This window comes from Schistocerca serialis, chromosome 3, assembly GCF_023864345.2.
Source record: "Schistocerca serialis cubense isolate TAMUIC-IGC-003099 chromosome 3, iqSchSeri2.2, whole genome shotgun sequence".
Taxonomy (NCBI): Eukaryota; Metazoa; Arthropoda; class Insecta; order Orthoptera; family Acrididae; genus Schistocerca; species Schistocerca serialis.
This window is the reverse complement of record NC_064640.1, coordinates 1,057,370,421-1,057,397,862: the sequence shown is the minus strand read 5'-3', so window position 1 is coordinate 1,057,397,862 and position 27,442 is coordinate 1,057,370,421.

Sequence of the window (27,442 nt, the reverse complement as noted above, 5' to 3'; positions counted from 1 at the left end):
TCCAGAACTTTTCCCTTTGCACAAACACCCATTCTCTGTAAACTGTTTATACCAACGTTTAATACACCACCTATCAGGAGGTTTAACACCATACTTCGTTCGAAATGCACGCTGAACAACTGTCGTCGATTCACTTCTGCCGTACTTAATAACATAAAAAGCTTTCTGTTGAGCGGTCGCCATCTTAGCATCAACTGACGCTGACGCCTAGTCAACAGCGCCTCAAGCGAACAAATGTACAACTAAATGAAACTTTATAGCTCCCTTAATTCGCCGACAGATAGTGCTTAGCTCTGCCTTTTGTCGTTGCAGAGTTTTAAATTCCTAAAGTTGTGGTATTCTTTTTGATTCACCCTATATTAGCTCTAAAATACAACATACATTACATGTGAAAATTCTCATATAACATGTAATGTATTAAGATACAGTGTAAAATGTATTCATTTTTGTACCCATCCTTATTACAAAACAGCAAAAGGTCTCTTGGCCATAGTTGCAGTGTGTCTATCCAAAGGCCTCCAATGGTAACAAAAATCGATTAGCAACGTTTAATACAATTACTGACATATGTAAGCAGTTTAAAATGCTACCACATTATACTGGGGATATGAGTATTGTTACATTAAATGTTTAGCAGAGTAAGTCAAGCAGTAACTCATTTGTAAAGTAAAATTACTTGTAATGGAAATGAAGTAGTTTACTTAGTATGGATTGCTCTTCTGACACGTAATTTTTCAGATCCAGAACTCAGGAAGCACACTACGTGCTAACGCTCTACAGCACCCTCCCCATTTCTACACCACAGGTACTATTTAGAATTCTACATCACACTGAATTTCATAGCTGTAGTGAGAAATTTAACATCTCGTTGATGCCGACCTATTTTAAAGTCACATTTTTTTACAGTTTTTTGGCAGATTCAAAACAATTTTAACTTTCCTGTGTATTTAGTAAATCTCTTTATATTACAGAATAACATTTTGATGTCAAAGATCTGTCTGAAAATAAAAATACTTACTTGCCCTTTTTCTCTCTTGACCTTCTAAATGTGCCGTGCTCTTGCATGTACGTTACTGGCACTGATAAAGTCTGCTCCAGTTTCTATCTGTGTGGCTTCGTCGAAATTCCGCGACGTTTCGATGAATGCCACTTCCATCATCTTCTAGCGAAATGTCGAGGTTGTGTGGGTGACCCATATAGAAAATCTAACGCCCTTAGGTGCAGATATTTTTGTATGTGGTACCTAAATATTTACGCTTATCACTGTTTTGGTTGTTTCTCTGCGTCGAACTGTCTTCTCGCAAACATGTCACGAATTTTCGACATAATGTTTTCTGCACAGTCGTGAGTACACCACTAAGCAGACGTCGCTTTTCGTTATAGACTAACCGTTTTCTGTGCACGTGTTCACACTTCAATCCCTGACCATTTGCCCAGGGGAGTAGAAGCATCAACGGCTCACCCTTGCCACACCTACTTGGAGATACCAAGCAACCTACAAACATATGTGTTGTAACAGCTATAATACTGTTGTAATGTCGATCGCCGCGCCGTCCTCAGTCAACAGTACAAATATCGGCACTTAACAGCCATTTCATCCTGTGTATACCTGAACGGTGGCCGACTCTCCCCAGGCGCGGCGTGTGGTGGGGGTTGTGGACCTCTGTTCGACTCTCGGTGCATTCAGTGCCCAGATTCGCAAGGAGTCAACTGCTGAGTGCACGCTTGGCGTAAAGGATCTCTTGCCGAACTCAGGTGATAGCTGTCATCTCTGCTTACGAGATTATCATGGAGCCTTATCTCACTAAATTCTTTGATTATACTGTCCCAAAATCCACTCGCTCGGCACATAAAATTCGCTTTCTCAAATTTTAACATATGCCCCTCGTTGAGGCTGTGTTTCGCCAGTGCTGATTTGTCTTTATTTCCAAAATGTACGCATCTAATGTGTTCCATCCAGCGTTGCGGGATGCTGTGCCACATTTGCTGGATCTGTTGGGAGCCGCACTCGCAAGGAATGTCATATATACCCGAACCAAATACATTATTCGTTTTTCGTAGTGATCGGAAGGTGACTCTGATGTTATCTCTGTAGAAAGATTCTTGCAGTTCAGGCTTAGGTGAGGCTCTGTTCATCTTTCGGTACATCTTATTTCCTGATGGCTGTATCATTCGCTTTTTTCGATGCACGTCAGTCTGCGCTTCTCTCTCTCTCCTTTTTTTTTTTTTTCTACATACAGTTCTATGGTGTTGCAAGTACATATCTAAGCGAGTCCTTTTTATAGATTGCATATCCTAGCGTGCCGTCTTCATTTCATCTTATTAGAATGTCCAAAACTGGAAGACATCCCTTACGTTCTAGCTCTGTCGTCAACTGTACGGTTTCATGGAAGCTGTTCAGGCGGTATAGGAACTGAGTCATGACCCCTCTGCCATGTTCCCGAACGGCAACGGCGACGGCGAAATGCGTGTAAATTATTGGCACTTTATTTGGAAGAAACTGCAAGAAGGTGGGAATTTAAGGAGATGGGACCTGGATAAACTGACTAAACCAAAGGTTGTACAGAGTTTCAGTGAGAGGATAAGAGAACAATTGACAGGAATGGGGGAAATAAATACAGTAGAAGAAGAATGGGTAGCTCTGAGGGATGAAGTAGTGAAGGCGGCAGAGGATCAAGTAGGTAAAAAGACAAGGACTAGTAGAAATCCTTGGGTTACAGAAGAAATACTGAATTTAATTGATGAAAGGAGATAATATAAAAATGCAGTAATTAAAGCAGGCAAAAAGGAACACAAACGTCTCAAAAATGAGATTGACAGGAAGTGCAAAATGGCTAAGCAGGGATGGCTAGAGGACAAATGTAAGGGTGTAGCGGCTTATCTCACTAGGGATAAGATAGATACTGCCTACAGGAAAATTAAAGAGACCTTTGGAAAGAAGAGAGCCACTTGTATGAAAATCAATAGCTCAGATGGAAACCCAGTTCTAAGCAAAGAAGGGAAAGCAGAAAGGTGGAAGCAGTATATAGAGGGTCTATACAAGGGTGATGTACTTGAGGACAATATTATGGAAATGGAAGAGGATGTGGATGAAGATGAAGTGGGAGACACGATACTGCGTGAAGAGTTTGACAGAGCACTGAAAGACCTGAGTCGAAACAAGACCCCAGGAGTAGACAACATTCCATTGGAACTACTGACGACCTTGGGAGAGCCAGTCCTGACAAAACTCCACCATCTGGTGAGCAAGATGTATCACACAGGTGAAATACCCTCAGACTTCAAGAAGAATATAATAATTCCAATCCCAAAGAAAGCAGGTTTTGACAGATATGAAAATTATCGAACTATCAGTTTAATAAGTCACTCCTGCAACATACTATCGCGAATTCTTTACAGACGAATGGAAAAACTGGTAGAAGCCGACCTCGGGGAAGATCAGTTTGGATTCCGCAGAAATGTGGGAACACGTCAGGCAATATTGACCCTACGACTTATCTTAGAAAATAGATTAAGGAAAGGCAAACCTACGTTTCTAGCATTTGGAGACTTAGAGAAAGCTTTTGACAATGTTGACTGGATTACTCTCTTTCAAATTCGGAAGGTGGCAGGGGTAAAATACAGGGAGCCAAAGGCTATTTACAATTTGTACAGAAACCAGATGGCAGATATAAGAGTCGAGGGGCATGAAAGGGAAGCAGCGGTTGGGAAGGGAGTGAGACAGGGTTCTAGGCTGTTCCCAATGTTGTTCAATCTGTATATTGAGCAAGCAGTAAAGGAAACAAAAGAAAAGTTCGGAGTAGGTATTAAAATCCATGGAGAAGAAATAAAAATGTTGAGGTTCGCCGATGACATTGTAATTCTGTCAGAGACAGCAAAGGACTTGGAAGAGCGGTTGAACGGAATGGACAGTGTCTTGAAAGGAGGATATAAGATGAACATCAACAAAAGTAAAATGAGGATAATGGAATGTAGTCGAATTAAGTCGGGTGATGCTTAGGGAATTAGATTAGGAAATGAGACACTTAAAGTAGTAAAGGAGTTTTGCTATTTGGGAAGCAAAATAACTATTGATTGTCGAAGTAGATAGTATATAAAATGTAGACTGGCAATGACAAGGAAAGCGTTTCTGAAGATGAGAAATTTGTTAACATCGAGTACAGATTTAAGTGTCAGGAAGTCGTTTCTGAAAGTATTTGTATGGAGTGTAGCCATGTATGGAAGTGAAGCATGGACGATAAATAGTTTAGACAAGAAGAGAATAGAAGCTTTTGAAAAGTGGTGCTATAGGAGAATGCTGAAGATTAGATGGGTAGAGCACGTAACTAATGAGGAGGTATTGAACAGAATTGGGGAGAAGAGGAGTTTGTGGCACAACTTGACAAGAAGAAGGGATCGGTTGGTAGGACATGTTATGAGGCATCAAGGGATCACAAATTTAGGAATGGAGGGCAGCGTGGAGGGTAAAAATCGTAGAGGGAGACCAAGAGATGAATACACTAAGCAGATTCAGAAGGATGTAGGTTGCAGTAGGTACTGGGAGATGAAGAAGCTTGCACAGGATAGAGTAGCATGGAGAGCTGCATCAAACCAGTCTCATGACTGAAGACAACAACACCAACATTATTTGGAAATATTTGCCGGCCGTTCTGGCCGAGCGGTTCTAAGCGCTTTAGTCTGGAACCGCGCTGCCACTACGATCGCAACTTCGAATCCTTCCTCGGGCATGGATGTGTGTAATGTCCTTAGGTTAGTTAGGTTTACGTAGTTCTAAGTTCTAGGGGAGTGATGACCTGTGATGTTAAGTCCCATAGTGGTCAGAGCCATTTGAACCATTTTTGGAAATTCTTGCTGTGAAACTGATATCTACCATTGAGTTTCTGTGGTTGAAATATAGAGGAAACGTTTGGTTTCTTAACCAGTTCGCTATCGTTGAGACGTTTGTGTTCCATGATAGGTTATCATAGAACCAGTGAGTATTTGCCCCATGTCGTTGTTACGTATTAATGACCAATTGTTGAAGAGAAGCCTACTAATGGTTTGCAGAATTCTTAAAATTAGAGATTCCGCCTCAAGGTTGCGCTCTCTTAAGTTTCGTTGTAAACGCTCTGCTCCACATTGTTGCATGGCTTCAGTTGGTGCCTGCAGATTGGCACCCTAATGAACGTATTTGCTAAACGGTTAGCGATCACACTTTCCTGGACAATTCGTCAGAATGAACTGCTCACACGTACAGACATGTGTCGCGACACGAGCCGCACCCACACAGAGAACCTGTAGCGTGAGTTACAAACTTGTAGCGATGTGTATCTTCCTTCTCCGTGTCTTGTCGTTTTCGCACATCTTTGTTCTCAAACACCATATGTCCCCGAAATACACTATATGCTATATACCTTCCCTGCAAACAGAGATGATGGAAAATATATTTTTTTTCATATTAATGGTTTTCAGTACATCACGTCTTGCAGCTCTCGAATCTTCAAGGGAAAAAATTTTTAACTGTTTGCACCCAAGCTGCTAATTATTTATTGAATAACTAGTTTCGGATTTTGCGCATTTTCACAAGCCATGTATTTTGTACGTGGGGAATGCTTGTTGTGTGCAGCTGTACTGATGTCATGATACTTACATGCAGCTCAGATATTTATTATTCAGCATGATGTGATCCACATGACTACCTCGTTTAATATAAAATAGAGAATATGTTGCCATTTCGTACTGACAAATAAGCCTATGTGACACACAGTGTACTCCAGTGAGAACATATTCCTCTTATACATTAAATATTGTTATCACGTGGACAAGATCATCCTGAATAATGAAGCTCTGAGCTACTCTTACGTATGATAACATACCCTAGAGACAAAACGCATAGCTTGTGAGAATGGGTGAAACCCAAAACTAGTTAGCCAATAAATAAAGAGCAGCTTCTGTGTAAACATTTAAAAGTGTCTTTCATTCTTTTTTTCATATTGTTAGCTCTTACTATAGTTAAAATAATCTTGCATTAATGTAGACCATTCCGAAAAATAAACAACAATAACAACTCGTCAAGAGAGGATAAAACCAGTCTCCCTTCACCTGTCCGACGGTGCAAGGAACACGCCTCTTCCACTTTTCGTTGTAAGCTAACTGAACTAATTAATTCGAGAACGAAAGCATTTAATGATTTCTTAGATACATTGTTACTTAACTACAAGTCTAACAATTTCTAGAAAAAATTTCTGGGGAAATATCTTCAGTGAGGGTTATTGGTGATCCGTTGGAATTTGTGAGTAATGCGTAGAGGTCCAGAGGCCAAATTTTGCTTCTTATGAATTACAGACGCAAAGGGTAGGCTTTATGATGATTGTAGTGAACTGATAAAATAATGAATGGTACAATTTTGAACGTGGCCGATAATGCAGCAACCGTAGACGAAATTTATAATATTACTTGAAAAGACAGCTCTTCCGTTGCACAGGTAAAAAAATTTTTCAACTTTACCTAGGTTTCAGCTGCTCTAAGACAGCCTTCATCAGGAGTAAAAAAATTTTGTTTTACCTGTAACAGAGTTTTGGAATAATATAAAAATTATTAAATTAAACGTATGTAATAAAATTACATCATAGCTAACTGCTACGGTACAGTAGACAAAGAAAGCCTGTTCCACACACCCACGATCTCACAAAAAAGCATTTTTTCACTCTGCTGTTGACAGAGCAATCTCCACCCCTCTGTCCTCTGAAAATTTAAAAACCGAATTGAATCTAATTAAAACCATTCCAGTTAATAATGGTTACGAACCAAATATAGTAGATGATGTCTTCAGACAGAAAGCCAATAACAGAATTACCCCGCTTGGGACCACTATTGACGAGCCTAGCGATTTGAAGAAATACTTCTTTTTACCGTATGTAGGGCCACTAACCTACAGATTGCAACGTCTCCTTAAAAATAAATATGGCTGCAGCATAGTTTTCTCTACCAACAACTTTCTCAAAAATAATCTTATCCATAATTTAAAACCAAGACGGTCGCCTCTGCAAAACTCAGGCGTTTATAAAATCACCTGTGACACTTGCTCAGCTTATTCTACAGGACAGACTGGACGAGCTTTTTCGATTAGATATAAAGAGCATCTATTAGGGAAAAAAGGTACGAACGTACATAATTCGTCATTCGCTGACCACCTTCTTATCACAGGACACAAACCTAAAGATGTTCATGATATTAGTATCTTACATACGGAAAAGAAAGGCTTCAGACTTCATATTGTTGAACAGTTGGAAATTTTCAAACATTTTTCCCGTAACGACCATTTAATCCTCAATGAGCAATTACAATTACGTGATAAAAATTTCTTTGATGGTGTAAAGCCCTTGCTTAAAATCACTTAACGCGGAATATTGCTATTATGCTTCCCGTACTGTAGCCTGAAATATTGTTCTCTCTCTCCCTGTTTTACAGTGTAATATTTTGTTCAACTTTCGATCTGTTACATACTATATGACATGATGTAATCAGCACATTACGTGCACTCCTGTTCCAATGCTTCTGACAGCTGTTGTCACTGTAAATTAAAAGCATTCAATACTAGATGGCGCGATACAAGGTGCCAACTTGCTAACATCGACGGCGCGCGCGCCTGTCAGTCTGATGCTGCTACAGTGCCGCCAGCACACGCGACCCTTAGCGGCGCGTCTTAATCAAGTTGTGCATTCCTAGGAAAATTTTATAATGTACAAATATATTTTTATCTTTAACGTGAGCACTGTTGCTCTAAACCATTTCATAACTATTTACTATGTGTAAGTATGCTTTCTTTGTCTACTGTACCGTAGCAGTTAGCTATGACGTAATTTTATATCATATGTTTAATTGAATGATTTTTTTATATTATTCCAAAATTCTGTTATAGGTAATGTAAAATTTTTTTACTTCTGATGAAGACTGCCTTAGAGCAGTTGAAACCTAGGTAAAGTTGAAAAATTTTTTACCTGTGCAACCGAAGACCTGTATTTTCAAGTAATATTATAAATAAAGAATGGTATTTTTCAAAATAACCTCGCCAGTCTCAAAGTTAATTGCGTAGGTAGAAACTTCCCTTTCTAATATCATTTTACATTTTGAGAGTGATAAACTTTCATAAGTTCAGAAATTATGTAGTGCTTGTTCCACAGTTTTGCATGATAGTGAAATGGTCTAATGACTACAGGAAGAATATCACTTGAATGATAAGATTCAACTTTCAGCTGTACACAATCTTATGTTTGATCATTTCGACTGAAAGTGACAGTTTACCGACATATGAACCTTAATGAATTTAGAAAATTTGGAGAAGTCTGTTTAACGCGCTAAACCAAAATTCTCTATTTGTATTTTCGCAATAGCATTCCTATTAAGATTAATAATAAAAGGTTATAAGCTGACAACAAAATTGTTAGGAAAATTAAGGGCTAGTTTTGTGCGACACTATGATCTGATAAAAATTGTACAAATCTACTCATGAAAGTATGGTTAGGACACTGGTCTGAATTTGACCATTGCTTTCCTGTCAGCTGTCAAATGTTCATCAAAATGGCCAGTTACATCCGCGAAGTTCATAGAATGGATAAAACATTGAATAGTATTTTTATGTGAAAGAGTTCTGAGGCAAGGTAATGACTGTTAATTTACTATGAGGATTTCTCACAGTACTTCAAGATACATCTTATTACTCGATATCTGTGAAACAATGACACATTTTATTAAAGCTGTGGCCACCAAGTAGAGTGGCCAATCATTACATCAGAGAGCAACTGACAACTTCTCATCCTTGTACTGTCTTGTTCCAGATACCTCACAAGTGGCAATCGATGTACTCTCTTATTTTGTACTCTTACAGGGATTCTTTAATATTCATCCTTCTTGAATCTATACGTTAGATAGCATTAGGTGTACTTTTCATTCCCAGATCCCTATCCAGTCTATCCTCAAGGATATAGATTGTCTCTGGGAAACAAGAATGCACAGTACACATTTACAATGAAGAAAAGTTAATAACCTTTCCACATATCCAAATCGATACAGTCATCGCGCATGTGGATTAAATCGAAGACACCTAAACATATTTTGATTTAAAGGATAATAAAAAAAACTCCCACAAAACCTGTAAGTATATAGTACTGAAGGGTGCATACGACAATTCTTAGGTCGTTGTCACCACACATCATCAAAGACAAAAATCAGATTTCAACATTTATTTACATTGATCACATCACTGCACTGGAAATATTAGATATTAATAATACATGCACAGCTCTCCATTTTACCAAGAAAATAGCAGAAGAAATTAGCCACCAATAACAGGTTCCAGTAGTTAATGTGGTACACTCCACCCAGATGAACTTATTATGCCTATAATTTCACACCACCAAACACTGATGTCTGTCTTTCGTCGTCTTTTAGGGGTATACTGTGGTGGCACATTTTGCAAATTCCAAAATGAACACAAAGCGTTTTCTCAAAGTTTCATGATAAAAAAATAGCCTAGAAGTACTTTATTAATGTCCTCGTTACTTTCGTTAACCGATCTTTGTAAATTATATTTATTTTCTGTTTATTGCAATGGTCATATCATCTGTTACTGATGAGAGGTCATTAATGTCCACTAGGAAAACTAAGGGTCGTAAATCGAATCTTGTGGGACTCTACATGTAAATAGTTCTCAGTTGGATGATGCATGATAGCTTAAAAAAGGACACTTCATCATTGACACCCCATGTTTCTATTCAGAGGGATACGGTTTGAACTACTTTGCAGCATTTCCTCTTACGCCATAATGTTCTATTTAACATAAAGTATAGTCATTTAACAATAAAATGCCGTTGATATATATATATATATATATATATATATATATATATATATATATATATATATATATATAATGAGTTGTGTACATTCCCACTGTACGCATAAATAGAACTCATAGTACCACAATGCAGCCGATACCCTGACAGTGACTTTGAGAATATTTTATCTACCGAGAGAGGTGGCGCCGTGGTTAGACACTGGACTCACATTCGGGAGGACGACGGTTCAATCCCGCGTCCGGCCATCCTGATTTAGGTTTTCCGTGATTTCCCTAAATCACTCCAGGCAAATGCCGGGATGGTTCCTCTGAAAGGGCACGGCCGACTTCCTTCCCCATCCTTCCCTAACCCGATGAGACCGATGACCACGCTGTCTGGTCTCCTTCCCCAAAACCAACCAAACAACCAATATTTTATCTGTGTCAATTGTTTAAGAACCATTTAATCAGTTCTTATACAAAGGCCTAGCTTCAGTATATTTCAACAAATTAGGAACATTTCACTGATAACTGTCTGACTACAGGTATGGCTTAGTATGTTACTAAACTCAGATAAACACTCTTTAGATAACTTTGAAGATATTTTACCATAGCAGGTAGATATTTTTTTTTAAGGCTTTTGTCACGGATATTATTTCAGCTTTCATGGTCAGGATCATGTTCATACTACACGAGCTATTTGTAGTGACGGTCTAAGACATTCCATGTTAGCACTACTGGACTCGACAACACCATCGCTTCAGTAACAGTGATGAAATGCTTGTTACAATGTTTTGAACACTGCATGCATCGTCCAATGTTCCATCTTTATAGCATCAGTGTTCTTCATTAGTAACTCTACCAGTTTTCTCCTTCACTGTGTGGAATACTGCCTTCATTATGCTATCTTATGTCTCCATGTCTTTCTCATAATACCTTTGTGTAATTTTCTGTATTACTATCTTCTCAATAACTTGAGACCCGTTTATGACTGAGAAATATTGTTTTTTTTTTGTTTTTCAAGATACCTTTATTCCCTGAGAAATCTGTGGATTTTTGTAGACTTTGCACTAATCTGGATTACTTTTGCGGAAACATGATTTAAAAAAAAATTAATAATTTTATCAGTAAAAGTACCATATCTGTCATTCGTGCATACACCTTCCAGCTGATTCCTTTGAGGAGTTTCTGAAATAACGTAATTTTGCGTGACTAGCTATCCTTTTGAATTAAGATTTTGTATCCTGATAGGTAATCTCATTTAACAGAAGGAACTGCAACCCTGAGGGGCCATTGACTGTTGGTTTTGTAGTATACGTCTTGTTTATTAGACATGTCCCTAAAGCGATTATCAATGGCTGTTTTTGGACAAACGCTAACCTGATTGGAAAGCTTAAAATATAGACCATGTAGAATAATAATGTTACGGAATGCAGTAAATTCTTACTTCCCCGTTTCGAAGTGATTTATGAACAGACTGAAATTTATTGCAAGTGTTGGGTATACACTTACTAATACAACGGGTTTACTACGTAATTACATGGAGTACATGCAGCTCGACACGGCTCCCGATTTTGATTGAGACGTTTCTCAACTTTGTAAATAACGAACCAAACGTCAGCTACAACGGTTTTTACTTATAATGACGAAATAATAAGTCACTAATCATTTCATCATGTGATTTCCCTTTCAGTTTTTTGGTAGAAATCTTTAACTTATTATCTGAGAATGTCCATGTTTTAAAAGCTTCTTTGACATGTCCAACGACAGTGTGAATATCACAGTGTGGTCGAAACTGGCGAACAGCAGAAAATAAAATACTGTACAGAAGTGCCGTTCTGTGAAGCATTTACGTTCTGTAACGTGAGGCTCCAGAGCGAAGAAAATCTGTTTGGTCAGTTTTTTAAATTGGTGGTGCTGCATTCCCATATCAAACGAATCAAATGGCATTCATCTCTACTTTCGAGACTAATACAGATCTAATTGTCGTAGAAGTAGGTATTTCGGGTTACAGTATTTCGTACGTTGAGTGGTCGTCGTATAGAAGACAGCCTGTGGGAAAGCTCACTCACTTCGGCTGCTGTGTGTATGTGTGTGTGTGTGTGTGTGTGTGTGTGTGTGTGTGTTTGCCCACCTTCTGTTGCTCCAGTGGATCGGCGCACCGCTGACGGTTCCCGTAACTCAGAGTCGATCTTCGCCCCCTCTGGCGACCTTCTGGCAAACACGTCCTCCCCAGCGACTCTGACACCGCTCTGTCCACATCATAAACATCCTTATTGCGGTTCCTGTTCATGTCTCTTTCATTTCAGTGGATTAATTTCTCTTGTGATTCAAGGTAATACCAAAAGCGTGCAACTATCACTGTAATTTAAAAGAAAATCACTTTAGTCTTTCCATTTATAATTACTAGTAGCGCAGAGTTTAACGTAGTAAAGGGAGTCCCACAATTTGAATTGGCGTCCTATGGTTTCTAAAACAAGCGAGCCTCGAGTGAAGCTAACCCCACGGCTCCTGGGTGTGCTGCGCAAAAGACTCGAACACATCTGTCTTCGTACCCCTTAGGTATGCTGTGCAATATTAAGTAAGGAGACATGGCCAAAAGATTAATATGCCCTCACAGCAGAATCGTTAGTATATTAGAGACATTAAATAGTGACCTGTGCTTAAATACAAATTAATATAACTGGAAATGTGTTCTACAAACTTGAAGTCATAGCAGCACAATAGTGAGTACAGAAAAACCCATGTTAGGCAATAGCCCTACTATAATTTTTAACAGAAGTGGTTTCTCAGAACACTGCCCAGAAAGTCAACAGAAACACGGTACAAGTTGCGGTGAGGATCGAAGGATGTCACCAACGTCAGTAGATCGAAGCGCGTGATGCCACATAGCTGATGAGCGGTCCTCTGGCTTCGTACCAGCTACGAGAAACGGCGTAGCTCCACCGTCTCTGTGCTGCTGAGAGTCGAACCCAGCAGGACAGGAGCCGTTGTCATCGCACTTGTGTGTCCACTGCTATCGTCAACAGCCGTTATGACTGCCCTTTATGCTGCTGTAATAAGACTGCGGCAACTACACTCCAAGAAACACCACACATTGGTGTCACCTTAAGTGAAACTGGAAACATCTCGTGGACCGAAAGTACCTCCGGGGTACTCGGCACACATCAAGTAGACGGTCGTCAGCGTCCAGTGCCTGACTGCTGGAGGTCCCCGCTGGTGTCTCACCTATGCTGCCGCTCTGGGACGTTGGTTTGTTTGTCGCAGGTCACCCTCACCAGGAGAACGATCCGCACATACCGGGACACAGCTGTTGGTACAATACCTATTGTGAGAAATACGAAAGTAAATGTCCATTTCACACCGTTCGTCAAATGTTCCAGCATCACAGCAGCTAGGCGTAGCGAGAGCAGCAGATCCCTACCACTGAGCTGGAGAAAAGGTGAGACTCCAGCATAGCGCTGTCCCGATAAAGTAGTACAATAAGGATACAGTTTGTCACTACATAATCAATCAGCCAGACAAAGCTAAAGGAATCCTTCTTTCGCACGTTCAAAATTTGCAGCCAGTTTACCACAAGCGCTGATGTTGCCAGGATCATGAAGAAAACGACGGCTGCATAGCATGTACCAGCACGTGTCCTCCTTAGTTGACACCTCTTAGTGTCCACTGTACACGGTGTTAGTCCAAACACCTTGCAGATGGCGTCGTGTCGGGATACTGAACTTACTAGGTCTTTTCTATTCGTCATTTCAACTTTGGATACCGTTTGAGGAACGTTCACTATGTGTGATGAAAGAGATTCCTCAGTTATAGTAAGCAGAAAGATTGCTTGAAAAACAGAATTAATCTGAAACTCTCAACATGTAACTCATTAACAGAGTAAACTCAGCCATGAAGTAGCACTTCCATGTCAAATGCGTTTTTCTTAACACACATTTTCACAAACCATTATGAGAGTAATACAGTAATGGAGTAACCATAGGCATAAAAAATAAACGCAGCCACAATCATTATTTTTCGAGAGTTCAAATCAATAGAAATATGTAACCACTTAAAACAAGACAAAAAATGTCCATACTGTAGTGCTGCTCCATATCTCCACAGCGCCGACGCTAAAAACTTAGATAACTCGAATTTGTCATAAATTGTTGCGTGTTAGGTTACGCAAGCTTCGGTAGTTTTAACGCAATTAAAAGGACTGAAGTGACCGTATCACGTTCATTAATTACTATAAATACTAGAAATGAAAAGCACAATGATATCCTACAGCATTAATTTATTTAGTGAAGTGATTTTCGGCTTACAAGACCATGAGTAGTGTTATGCAGCTTGCAGCAGCTGCACTACAAAAGACAAAGTGCCTTTCAAAATAAATTTGTCTCCAGCGTATATTATTTTATTTTAGTCAAAGTCCCTACCATTTCTCATGTAATGTAATTTATTTACATTCAGTATTCTGTTTTCGCAGCTCATATTAAAAACGGTTTTCCGATAACCTACAAGTTATCGCATTATTATATGCCAGTGGTAATGAACTATAGTTTAGGATGTTATTTAAATGCCAACGGCGGTGTGCTTTATATCCAAAGATCATAGCGAGTTGTCTGTAGCAGAAGTTATAGATAGATAATTGTAATATCTGTGGTAAAATGGAATATCTAAATAAAGAAATATATTTCGACAATAAACATTTACAAGGACATTGATGTAATTTTTAGTAAATTTTTCCGTTTTTAGATCGATCATTTCTTTCAAAATAGTATCACTTTGTTTCATTACATATGTGAAACTCTCTATATCATCTAAAATATTTAGCAACCTACATTTTTCTGGCAGTGGTTGGGATTCATTTATTAAGACTAGACGTATTCTTCATCAGCATGTGCCTGCAGTTAGCTATACAAATCTGTCACCTGTCCACATTCAGCCTACAGAGAATTTTCTTTGTTTCCACATGACTGGTCTCGGGCCAGCTGCCCGTCTTCAGATCTATTACAGAAAATTTCCATTCCATTTGGCTCAAATTACAAATATCTATGATTTATGTTTAGAAAGCTTAAAATTGCTTAAGAAATTAGTTACAACAGCTGTGCAACTTACCACTTTTCGAATGTGGAACTGAAAGTCCACTGTCATAACTTGCCACACACTAGTCTCTTGCGGATTTATAATTATTTTTTATGAAACCTGATTGGTGAAACACAAACAGCACTGAAAACGCCCTCTATCTGTAGAGAGCGAACTGGTGTGTAAAACCAGCTCCTAAGTATGGGATGCAACCTGCTGTTGAATATAACAACATCAAAATATTTTAAAAGAACTTTTATCAAACACTGGTCATGTATCCTAACAGTTGCATAATTTCTAGCGAGCACTCAGAAGTGTCCTCCATGGACATTATATCTTCCTAAATGTGTGAAACGTATGTGGAAATTATTATTATTACTAAACTTTAAAATATCGTTACAACATACCAAAAGTGGAAGAGGGAGAAAGACAATGGATACCGAAAGACATCGCGCATCACTACTGTGGGGGAGGCCGGAAACGGCTGCATTCCTGAGGTGAGAGCGCACGAGGATGGGAGCAGCATTGGGCTTAGAGCCAGAACGACTGGTCGACGGGCTGGTGGCCCTGGTGTGGTAAGCGTGGAGGCCGCTCCAGCCACAGGCGATGAGAGTGACGTGTCAGTGTCTGAGAGGACAGCACTGGGTGGGCTAGCAGTGGACAGGCCAGGGACGCTGGAGCGCCAGAGCGAATAGTGCAGCAGCCGGTTGTTGCGAGCACTGGAGCGTGGGCAACTGCGTCTGTTGCGCAGGAACTGGCAGAGATAATGGCACAGCAAACGGCGAGACTGAGGCACAGAAACCAACGGTGCCAGAGTAGGAGCACCGGGACCGACAGTGCCAGAATAGTAGGCGCCGGGTTCATCCGAGCTGCAGTAGGTGGCGAAGTCTGCTACAATGGTGTCTCGGGTGACTGAGTGGATGACGAATTCAGAGAGAAAGAACAGGTGGAGGATCCAGTCAGGGGTCCAAATACGACACGAAAGGAGACCCAAAAATGAGAGGTTGTGCAAGAGCAGGAGATCCACTGGGGACTGTGTATTGAGCAATGCTAGACCATTGAGGGGCCCATTTGTGACAGTTCTCAGTTATGGCGAAGGATACCGAAAAATGTTCCAGCTAGTTGAGGAAAGGGGACCATGGCTCCGAGGTGCTTTCGAAAATCTGGAACGATTGGCGCTGTTTCGTCGATTTTGGAGAAAGGGAAACAGCCGAGGGAGTGTGGTGCTGCTGGAGAAGGACAGCTGTGAGCTGTGGTGTTGGCTTTCCTGACAAGGCCTTTGCTAGATGGGCAGACCACTGCAAGAAGAGTGCAGTAATGTGCTGCATGGTGTAGAACGGGAACGATGGCGCCGAGACATCGGAGGGCAGCTGTAGAATGTGCAGAATACTGGCTAAAGTCCAAAGAACGCACAAAGCAGAGGGGACTCCAATAAGCTGTGAGTCGGCATTGTGGAAAACAACACAAAACTAACAATCGCCGTCATCTCTTTTATGTCACTAGTGGAATATTTTCACGCAAATGATGGATGTTTCTGCAGTTAGTTTTGACAATATAAGTTTATTTTAACGTCATCACATAAGATTTAAACTTCCATGAAATACAATAGTCACAGAAATGACCTTCCTTGATTTATATGATCTGCCAGTGCGAAGAGACTGTCATCGCTTGATGTAGGTCGTGACAATAGCCCATCTTTACAAAGTTGATGCAATAATCACTGGTGAAGAACTACACTGTAACACTGTGTAGTGATCATGACGTGATGTGGTGGTGCGCTACAGCGTGGCACAGTGACTGCTGAAGCTGTAAGAGATGGGAAACTGCAGGGGACCTGGAGAGGAGCTGCATCAGCAACTGGCTATTGGAGTTCGCTCTATGCCTTAAGTACGCTGCGGCGGTGAAATATCCTCAGACTCTTGAGGACCACGTGACCCACAGACAGTCCCTGATGGCAGAACTGCTGTCTGTGTGCACGCTTCATATGTACGATGGTAGCGGTAGTTGGTGGTGCCTGCTAGCATTGAGTCTGTAAACAGAATGGTTATTATTTGCGTAGAATACAAACAAGCTAAGTACTGGCGAGGTGCATAACAGTCTACCCTGCGACGATAAAGAGCAGAAACCTCCAGGGTGCAGATTTCTTGCCAGAAACGGGAGTTGACAAAGATGCTGGGTCCGAGCGCTGTGTCTAGTCCACAAGGCACCCTCCTCCATGCATCATATGATGGTTTCTGAAGTATGTATGTAGGTGCAGAATATCGCTGGGTGTAAAACACTTTGCCATGAACAGTTACACAATGACCCACTTCATATCCTCATTTCCACTGGCATATAATCAGATAATAACTTATCGTGGTATTCACAATGACAAAAATTAAAATCGGAAAGTGATTCGAATCACTTACTTTTCGAGAAAAAGCTTGATAAAATATAATCTATATTGACGTTTTCAAAATGAACATCTCATGTTCCTGCATAATAATCTCATTTAAGTGTATTATGCAGCTGCAAGCAGTATTCTTTTGGCAAGATGTATTATCACATCTGTGAATGCCTGGAGCATAGAGCTGGATGTAAGTTCTGATGGGTTGTTACAAATGAATTGGGTTCCAAAAGAGATGATAATTGACATGATTACTACACATGGAAAATTTAAAAATTGAAATACACCGGTAGTCAAAATGCAGACTTATCTTTCGTTATACAACTTCTTCTGTGTTGTAACTGTGTTGAAATTGACTGTCTCTTTTGTTACAACTGGAAGGAGAGTTCAATAGAAATTCTTTCTCGAAGCCCTGTTCAAAGACAAAGTTCACAAGCACGTGCAAGAGCTTGCAGATTAACCTGTGGAGTATAACTGGCTGTCTAACTCTGTTGTCACCAGACAACACATCATGGCGTAGAATTGACCTCGTGACTATGTGTCAGTCTATTTTAAGTCATCTGAAGCGGACGACGTGCCATTGTTATTTAGATGACATTATAGTGTTCTCAGAGACATTTTATGAACCCATAGAACGACTGAGGGCCGTTCTTAACTGTCTCCAACAAGGCGGACTGAAACATAATACAAGAAAGTGTCTCTTTGGAGCAAAAGAAATCAAAATACTTGGGCACCTTGTATCAAACGAAGGTGTGCTGCGAGACCCAGAAAATGTGAGATCTGTAACGATATTTCCTATCTCTAAAAGTATTAGGGTGTGACAAGCTTCCTTGGATTATGTTTTTATTACCATCGTTTTATCAAAGACTTTTGTATCAAAGCCAGGCCAGCCCAAGAGTTGTTAAAAGCCGATGCTAAATTTATCTGCGGTGGTGCTCAACAAGATTCTTTCGATGTGCTGCGAAAAGCTCTGACGACTGACCCTGTACTTTGTCTGTATGATGAGAGAGCACCTACAGAACTACACACAGATGCCAGTGGGTATGGGATCAGTGCTGTTCGGGTGCAAATTTCTGATGGAAAAAGGAGGTTACAGCCCATGCTTCTAGGACACTTACAAAAGCAGAGAGAAACTACTCGACTACAGAAAGAGAATGTCTAGCTGTGATATGGGCCATGTGCAGATTTCGATACTATCTTTATGGAAGGCCATTCACAGTTGTTACAGACCATCACTAACTTTGTTGGTTGACAGGTCTTAAGGATCCTACAGGACGACTCGCCAGTTGGGCACTACGTCTTCAAGACTATGAAATTACCCTAGTGTACAAAAGTGGAAGAAAACACCAAGATGCCGACTGTCTCTCAAGAAACCTTGTGCAAGACCACCAAGACTTTAATGAAGGTAGTGACTGTCTCGCTGCACTCCAGGATATCTCAAATTATGCTTGTCTCAAATCGGTCAGGAGATGTGAAAGGACAATTTAAGGTAGATAATGGATTACTTTGCAAGATAAACTTGATCCGTTTGGAAGGAGGTGGCTACCAGTGATTCCTAAACACATGCTCTTAAATACCATATTTTACCATTGTATATTACTTGTCCAAGCATGATATAGTGAGTGAACGTCACAGGGGTGTTTAGGCAATCTCAGAGACAAACAGTAGGCAGCACCACTTAGTTGAAGGTGGCCTGTGGGCTGAGCAAACCACCTACTAAAAGGAGTCATACAAGTCTAATGCCCCTGAAACGCCTGGTTAATCCGCAGGAGAGAACAGTAGTTGGAATGGTGGAAAGGTGGCCAAAAATGAACTGCTGTGAATTACACTCAAACACATATAACTTTATTTAGTTTCCCAAACATTACAGCGCAATTTTCCGAGCTTAAATATCGACAGAATATGTAACACAATCTTATGTCTTAAGGGCACAACCTCTTTAATTTTTAAAACGGCTGAAGGCCCATGATTCAAAAAACAACTACAACAAATTTTTATAAGCAGAAAGCCCAAGGCATTATCCTTAAATAAAGATTTAACAAGTGAGGCATTTAAATTTTAAGACAGCCGAAGGCCCATGATTAAGAAACACAACTACAATAAATTCTCAAAAGGCAGAAGGCCCAAAGCTTTATCCAGGAAAAGAAATTTAAAATGAGGCTGAAGGCCCAAACAATCTAAGACTTAACAAGTAAGGAATTTTAATTTAAAGACTGCTGAAGGCCCATGATTGAAAAACACAACTACAGTAAATTTTCAACAGGCAGAAGGCCCAAAGTTTTATCAAAAAAAAATTTTTTTTAATGAGGCTGAAGGCCCAAACAGTGCAAGGCTTGACAAGTAAGGAACTTCCAATTTTAAAACGGCTGAAGGCCCATTATTTAAAACCCAACTAAAAGCATACAGATTCAAACCATCGACTATGGGCCATTAAAATACACAATCAAACACCAATGAGAAAAGGCAGTAAAGCCAGCGGCGATCAGAAGTTTCCAGAGGTCGGTCTGCACTTGAAATATTAACGTTCGCTTGGGGGAGACAAGTAGTCAGCCAAACTATATCCGATCTGCTGGCAACCCATCCAAGAGACAGGCAACAGACCCACTGACAAGACGACTTGCTTTCCACCCGACCAGTACACGAGGAACTCCAAAGCCAAAATGTAAAAGGTATAGCCATCCACAACCAAGTACGCATAAGCTGTCAAAACAACACACACGTGTTGGACAGCGACAACATATTGAGGAAAGGACACTGCCTGAATTTTACGTCAATGGCCAGGGCAGGTAACAACGCTAACGGCCACAAGGCAGAAAATTCTGCTGGTGCGCTTGGACTTCAAACCATGAAAACCAACGGTACAATGTCAACAGACTGGCTTCGGCAATTAAATCACCACTCTACTTTGATGTCCTGGGTCGGTGAGCTATGAACCTCGTAGCAATCAGAACAGCTCCCACAGGCTCTGACACCGTATAAAGACCGCCAGCAGGCCCAGCCCACTGCGGTGCGTGGAGACTTCCTGGCTGATGCACACCAGCCGACAGACTCCTCAAACCCAGTACACCGACAACATTTAAAATAACTTGCCAGTCAAAATCACACAAACTACACACAGTGTCACGAACAATTGCATGAACCAGAGAATGCTAACGGCAGTGACTGTACAATAACAGGAAGGAATCACTAGTCGGCACACACAGCCAGCCAATAAGTGATCGTCGGCCAAATACACATCGTCCGGCAAGACGACCGACCGACAACCAACCAAAGTCACCCCCACTCCAATCATGTGTGTCAGCAACCATCGGGCGAGTCATGGCAGTACGGACGACACTGCTGCCACACCCCAACTGAACTTCTGCTACATGCCAACTCAAACACTGCCAGGACCGAACTAACTACTGGCACATTCTAACTGAGATTACGACACACGACGACCTGAAAGTCATAGCAGTCAGCAAAGATAACACTCCAGGGCTTATATTGGTAAGTGCCGCTGCTGCCACTCACGGGCAGGCAAGACGGCAACTCAGTGATACCAGTAATTGAAATTAACATAACGAGTTGGAAGTACAGTAAAAACAGGATGTCGAATGACATGAACACAAGCCATGCACAGCTCAGCCCCCTAGCGCAGTTTCCGCTGGTACGGATTCCGAGGAGCGCTTTCTTCTGACTAAATATTATATATCTAGTGGCATACATCACTGTCGCCTATCCTGAGATGTTCTTATAATTTAATGAGGTCGAAAATGCTGTTCACACACCTACAACCAATAATCCACATCGCAATAATGCAGAAGCGATTACCATCGTCTTAATAATGAGGTACTAGACTACAACAGCTTTTTCTTACAAACTTTCATTTTTGTAAATGTTGGGTAATACATTTTATAATTATTTCTAGTAGATACTTGTGAACTGCTATTTATCTTAACAATCTCGGTGTCCGGCCATTTACATTACACCACCTGTTATTCCCCAAGCCGTGTTGTTCAAAAAGCAGGGTTGTTACCCTGAAACAGGCAAATAGAACCATTTCTCAGATAACCTAGTGACAAGATGGAAACATCTACTCGTTTTGCCTTCCTTTCAACTGAAATTCGAGAACCTTGCCATAAGTCTACTGAACCACTAATGCAGTACCTGCTAAACACTTTGCCTTATTAAATTTCTACGAGCGGCCCCGCTGGTATAGAAATAACCTCCGCACATGTAGTGCTCTAAATCAAGAGAAAAAAATAAGTACAACGAACTTCGCTTAACACGTTATGTGAAACACGCCAAAGCACATGGCGATACGCTTTTGCTCCATGTCAGACTACACTTTCACGGCAAGAAAACAACCAAAATGAAACAGGTGATCATAACACGTTGTAAGACAAAATTCGTAGGTAAATGTTATATGTTAAATCCAGCCTAGTCGTCGAATATGGGGTGTCTAGAAAACCTGCTTTCTCGGATTGCTAAACAATATTCAAACAAATTGTGTTAATGAAATTTATTTCCAAAAGGAACAAATATAATAAATAACTCTGTGTTAAACAGATGTGTTGCGAGCAAAGAGCGACAGACAAAATAAGAAATCTCTTCAGTATAACAATTCCCAATGCCAAGTTATATAGATTGTACAAGCAAAGTAACTAGTGTCAATGTTGCTATAGATGTCACTAACCTTGAAACTACTCTTCGACTAGAGCTCGATCAGTCGGGCATGGCGCTTATGTTCTCTTCACATAGAGGCCGCTGCTGTAGCGTTGTCGTCCTGGGGAAGGGTCAGTCAGCGTACGATTGGCTGATGTCCTTTCACAGCCCCCTCTGTTTTATTGTTCCCGACTGGCGTGCCGGCGATCGACTTTATGCCGCAACATTACGTGCATAACCGTCCGCCCCTGTTACCTGAGTGGTCAGAGATGCGGAATGCCACGCCAAGTGGCTGGATTCGATTTTGCGGCTGGGGTAGGAGATTTTCTCCGCTCAGGGACTGGGTGTCGTGTTGTCCTCATCATCATTTCATCCCCATCTCCGACGCGCAAGCCACCCAATGCCGAATGCAATAATTACTTTTTCTCGGCGGCCGAACTTCATGAGCGGAAGACTCCCGGCCCACAATGCCGTACGCTCATTTCATTTCCACATGCATAACCCAATAAGAAATTAGCGTTTAGTGTCCTGCAACTTTTATGAATTCAACGGGTACTGAATCGTTGCGAACCCAAAGAGTTTAATTCCTCATACATAATTTATCTTGAGCAGTGGACACTCTTCGAGCTTAGTGTTCAGTTTTAATCTCCCATTGCAAAATTTAAGACATGTTAATAATGATAAGGATAACAACACAATACTGCCAAAACAGTAACGCAGTGAGTGTAGATATAAGACTGTGCTTCACGTTGTTAACTTCATACTACAGTATAATCATAAAGGAAACTTTGTTATTTTGCTGATAGTTGAACTTTGCTTTGGGATAGCCCATTTGCATTTTTTTCTGGTTATTGCTCTTCATTTGGAAATGAAAAAACTTTTTTTCGATCCTGTTCCATAATTTCCTTTACATTTACCGACACAAATTTGAAATATGCTTCACGTAAATAACATTAAAAATTGTGCAACATTCACGTATTCCTAAGCTCAGCCCAAAGTTACAAAACACTAGTCGTTTTCTGTTGTTATAACTACTCTAGGTACGCCCTTCATGTTGTTCGCAGGCAGTGCACAGGTCTTCTTAATATAAGTGGGGTTGCAGGACATCCGTAATATGGACTCTTTGTCCCAACCAGAGCTTCCATGTCTTTGTTCCGTGGCAGCAGTGTCCACTGTGACCAGGAAGTGTGATCGTTCGGTGTTTCATGGCTGTGACGTGTATGTCCGGCGACATGGGTACTGCACGGGTACAACAGATCCTGGACGCTATCCTGACCCATAGACATCGTTAAAATTACACTTCACATGTTCTCTGGGTTTATTCTTTACCTGACCCCACCAGTTTCGACATCTTAGAGAGTTTATAACTGACACGCATGTTATTTCATATGGACGTGCACAATATATAAGTAACCTTTGGCCTGTTTTTTTATGTATGCTAAATGTTAATGCTTTGTATATATCGACATGTATACATTCTTTAAACAATGGAAAATCCTGGATGGAATGTAATTCTCATATGAAAAGGGTACTTGCTACTCGCCATACAGCGCAAATGCTGTGCCACGTATAGGCACAAGAAAAAGAGTGTCAGAAACTGAGCTTTCGGCCAACCAGCCCTTCGTCAAAAAAAAAAAAAAAAAAACACACACCCACACACCGCCAAGGACTGTGGTAATGTGTGAGTGTGTGTGTGTGTGTGTGTGTGTGTTTTGTCGAAAGTTCGCCTTGCAGTCTTCTTGCTGTGCCTATATGCGACTCAGCTTATCTGCTGTATGGTGAGTAGCAATTTTCCTCTCCACACGCTATATCGTGAGTAGCAACTATCCTTTTCATAACATTGTATACATCGTTTGTTTGTCATGTATACCGGACGCCACTGATGATGTACTGTCGGGCCCGAATGGCGGTCCGACAGTTAAGTACCTTTCATTCTGCTCTTGGTGTAGAGCAAAATGACTTTTAACAAATACTTACAAGCTGCAGAACACGAAGCACACGCCATTTCACCATAAAAAAGAATTAATAAGTCGACTCAGCAGCTGAAAGCAAACCAACATGCAGAGGAAACCTGACACATTACAGTAGTTTTATGAGTTTTGTAAGTCTTATTGTTTTATTCCCTGTTCCTCCTACAAAATTGGGTGACACACCTTGATAGCTAAACAGGTGATGAAACAGATATTCTGAGCAGTTGTCTAGACGCGGTTATAGTCGAAGAAACGGATGTGACGAGATTTGTTATAGTAGGAACAAGGTGCCCCTATCTGAGGCAAAGTGCAGTGGCTGGTTATCGTGTGACTCTGTCCTTTTTTTATTCCTATACTCAGCTTTCCCTAGAACGTCGGAAAGAACGTTTGCCAGCCAATCTGTCTGATATTTGAATTTATCTAAGTGTAGTCGGCTTTTTAACGACTCTTCTACAGGTATCTACCATAAACACTTTTTTACATCGTTTTATGTCATAGTAGTGAACTCGACAGTACAATCTTTCTTATCAATTACAAATGTATCTCTTCGGTCACAGATTTTTCAGTGATTGAATATGTAATCCTTGCTATGAGAGCTTATACGGCAGACGAGAATGAGCAACCGATATTGGAGACTCGGCGTGAGTTTGTGAGGTAAGCACGCGGATGCAGGGAGGCGTCGTGTCTCGCGACCCACCGAAAAGATGCCGAGAGCAATGTGTGAACTGAAGTATAGCAAATGGTAAGTGACCAGTTATTAACGTAAGTAACCTGTGAGCAGTTACATTTCACCTGATAGGACAAAGACGGTTTCGCAAGTACGTTGGGCAAGGTTCATCTTTGTTTATTACCGATCTGTAGCGTCAGAAGCGGAAGGGAAGGTGGAACCCGTAGAAATTATGCGATTGAGACGGAAGTCGGCAGTATGACGTACTGGTACAGACAAATGATTTCAACTTTAGAAAATCTGGGTTATTCATATAAGAGAAAGAGCTTCACAAATTGAGCAAGGCAGTAACGTGTTGGTCCACCTCGGGCCCATACGCAAGCAGCTACTCGTTGGCATTGGTTGATCGAGTTGCTGGATGTCCCCCGCGCCAAACTCTGTCCAACTGGCGCGTTACATCGTGAAAATCCTTGGCTGCTTGGGGAGCCCTGCCCACATAGCTGCAAACTTTCTAAATTGTGGAGTGATCCAGCAACCTCGTTGGCCAAAGTAAGTTTTGGCATGTACGAAGACAAACAGTAGAAACTCTCGCCGTGTGACAGCGAGCATTATCTTGCTGAAATGTAAGCCCAGGATGGCTACTCCAGTCAGTCAGATTCCAGGCCGAAGACGCCTCTGGAGACGAGGAAATGTCTCGCATTCATCATCTTTCGATAAAGCTTTCACGATCTGTTTCAATGAGCTCAACATAATGTGTAGAGATCTCAATACAATTTTTTCGTATACAAGATACAGCACGAGAAGCTTTAGGTACGAAAACAGTAAATGTAATGGGAGGCGGAGCTACACACAGAACACCGTAGTTTAACCGAGATGTTCAAGAATTACTTGTTCAGCCAATCACAGGCCGGAAGACTGCATGGAGTGTAAGATTAATCGTAATAGGTTTACATCGAATATACGAAAAATAAAACAGCATTATTGCAAGTGATAGACAAAACGCATGAAACGAGACCTTTATGGAACACAATGTGTGGTGAATGCCCCTGGAGCAAATGAACGATGCTATTGAACACATTCGGATATAGAATATGTAATAAAATTCAGTAGGAAAATTATTTTCGACCTTTCTTGGTCTCTATTGATTGGTGTATCACACCACCAGCATAGTCGTCTATACCCTTAACATTATTATCCTGTCCACAAGGGTAATGAAAGAAAAACGACTTTTGTAGATGTTACGCTTAAACTAACTACGCTGACATTTCGATCCAAACTTAACCCTTGCAAGCACAGTACATTCGTAGTCTGAAAGCCGCACGCAGTCAACGATGTAACTGTTTTGTTTATTTTGTACTGTTAGAATTCACTAAATTGTTAGGTACAATTTACGCAGTTGTTAAGTGCTCAACTAATCCAGTGGTGGAATATAGGAATAAACTTTATTAGGCTTGTAAGCCCATTTTCGAGCACAGAACTGTTTCCGAAGATGGAAACCACTGGAAGATAAGTGAAGACCAAAGACAGATTGAATGTGAGAAATAATTCGTGCAGTCACAAATTTTTGTTGAATAGTAGGAACGAGTGCCGTGAACAACGTACTAGAAATCCCGACTGGTAGGGGCTGAGTGTGGGAGTGAGGATGGATTTGAAGGTCACTTTTGTACGTTTTTCTTGAGTAACTCGAAAACTACGGCCTCTAGCGAACACGTACCCCAGTGTAAAATTATTCCTACAAAACTGTCCTGTTAATTGTTTCTCCAGGATTTGTAGTTTGCGCGTGACGAGCGAGAGAATATGAAAATCTCCCGCATGGTCTTGGAAGGCCAGCTGTAACACTGCGGGCTGCATAAAACAACATCCGTAGGGGCAGCTGAGTCACCTTGTATATCATACAGCAACTGAAATGTGTACAATGCGAAATATTTAAGACTGCTGCACGAAACATAACCTTCTATCAGTGCTAAAAACTACAGAAAATGGCAGAAAATGCTTATGGCGTTCTCCAATAAGGATTTCTTCATGTGAGTCTAAGATTTGTCATGTGACTGAAGTACCGACCAAAAGCAAAACACGTGTTCTTAGCTACTATCCGCTAGGTACAACACTCTCCCTACCTAAAACTAGAGTAATGGCATTTCAGAGAATATTCCCATTCTGTTCAAAGACAATTATCAACACAAATGCTATAGAACAAACCCCTTATTTCTCCTATCTGGTTGCCGAAATAAGTGACAAGGCTGATAAATTGGAACTACGTTTCAACGTTTTTGAACACATTTGTGGTGACGGTGAGTGAAAAGACAGGAAAGGGCATGAGAATAAAAGTAAATAAAGGTATCACCAGTTTTAATGAATGGGAGTGAGACAGAAGGACGTCAGTAAGACCGAAAAGGCGGAAATGAGGATTTCAAGAAATGTTAGAGGATGTGCAATAGATTAGACCCAATACGTAACGGACACGGAAGAACAGAACTTAATGTTTAGAAAATTAGAGTGGACGGTTAACAGAAGAAGATCGAAAGAAGTTATTAACAGAATAAATGAAGACAGATTGCCAAAACGCATAGGGCTAATAAGCCACAACCAAGAAGAGATTCGGGAAGGCCCAGGAAACGATGGAAACAACTCTGTGTATGAAGTCGGAAGACGTATTTTTCCTTCTTAAATCGTGGAGTGCAGAAGAACAAACAGACTTTTACTCATGTCGTTATTTTATAGCAGGTATCTTATCCAGTGATTCCAGTAATGATTTACTACATTTTTATTATGTATCTAAAATTTTACCGCATGTCTCAGTTACAACATACTCAACAAGGAATGCAGGAGTACCATCTGGCCAACAATTGTACGGGCGGTGTACGAGATCAGGTGCGACGCTTCGCCAA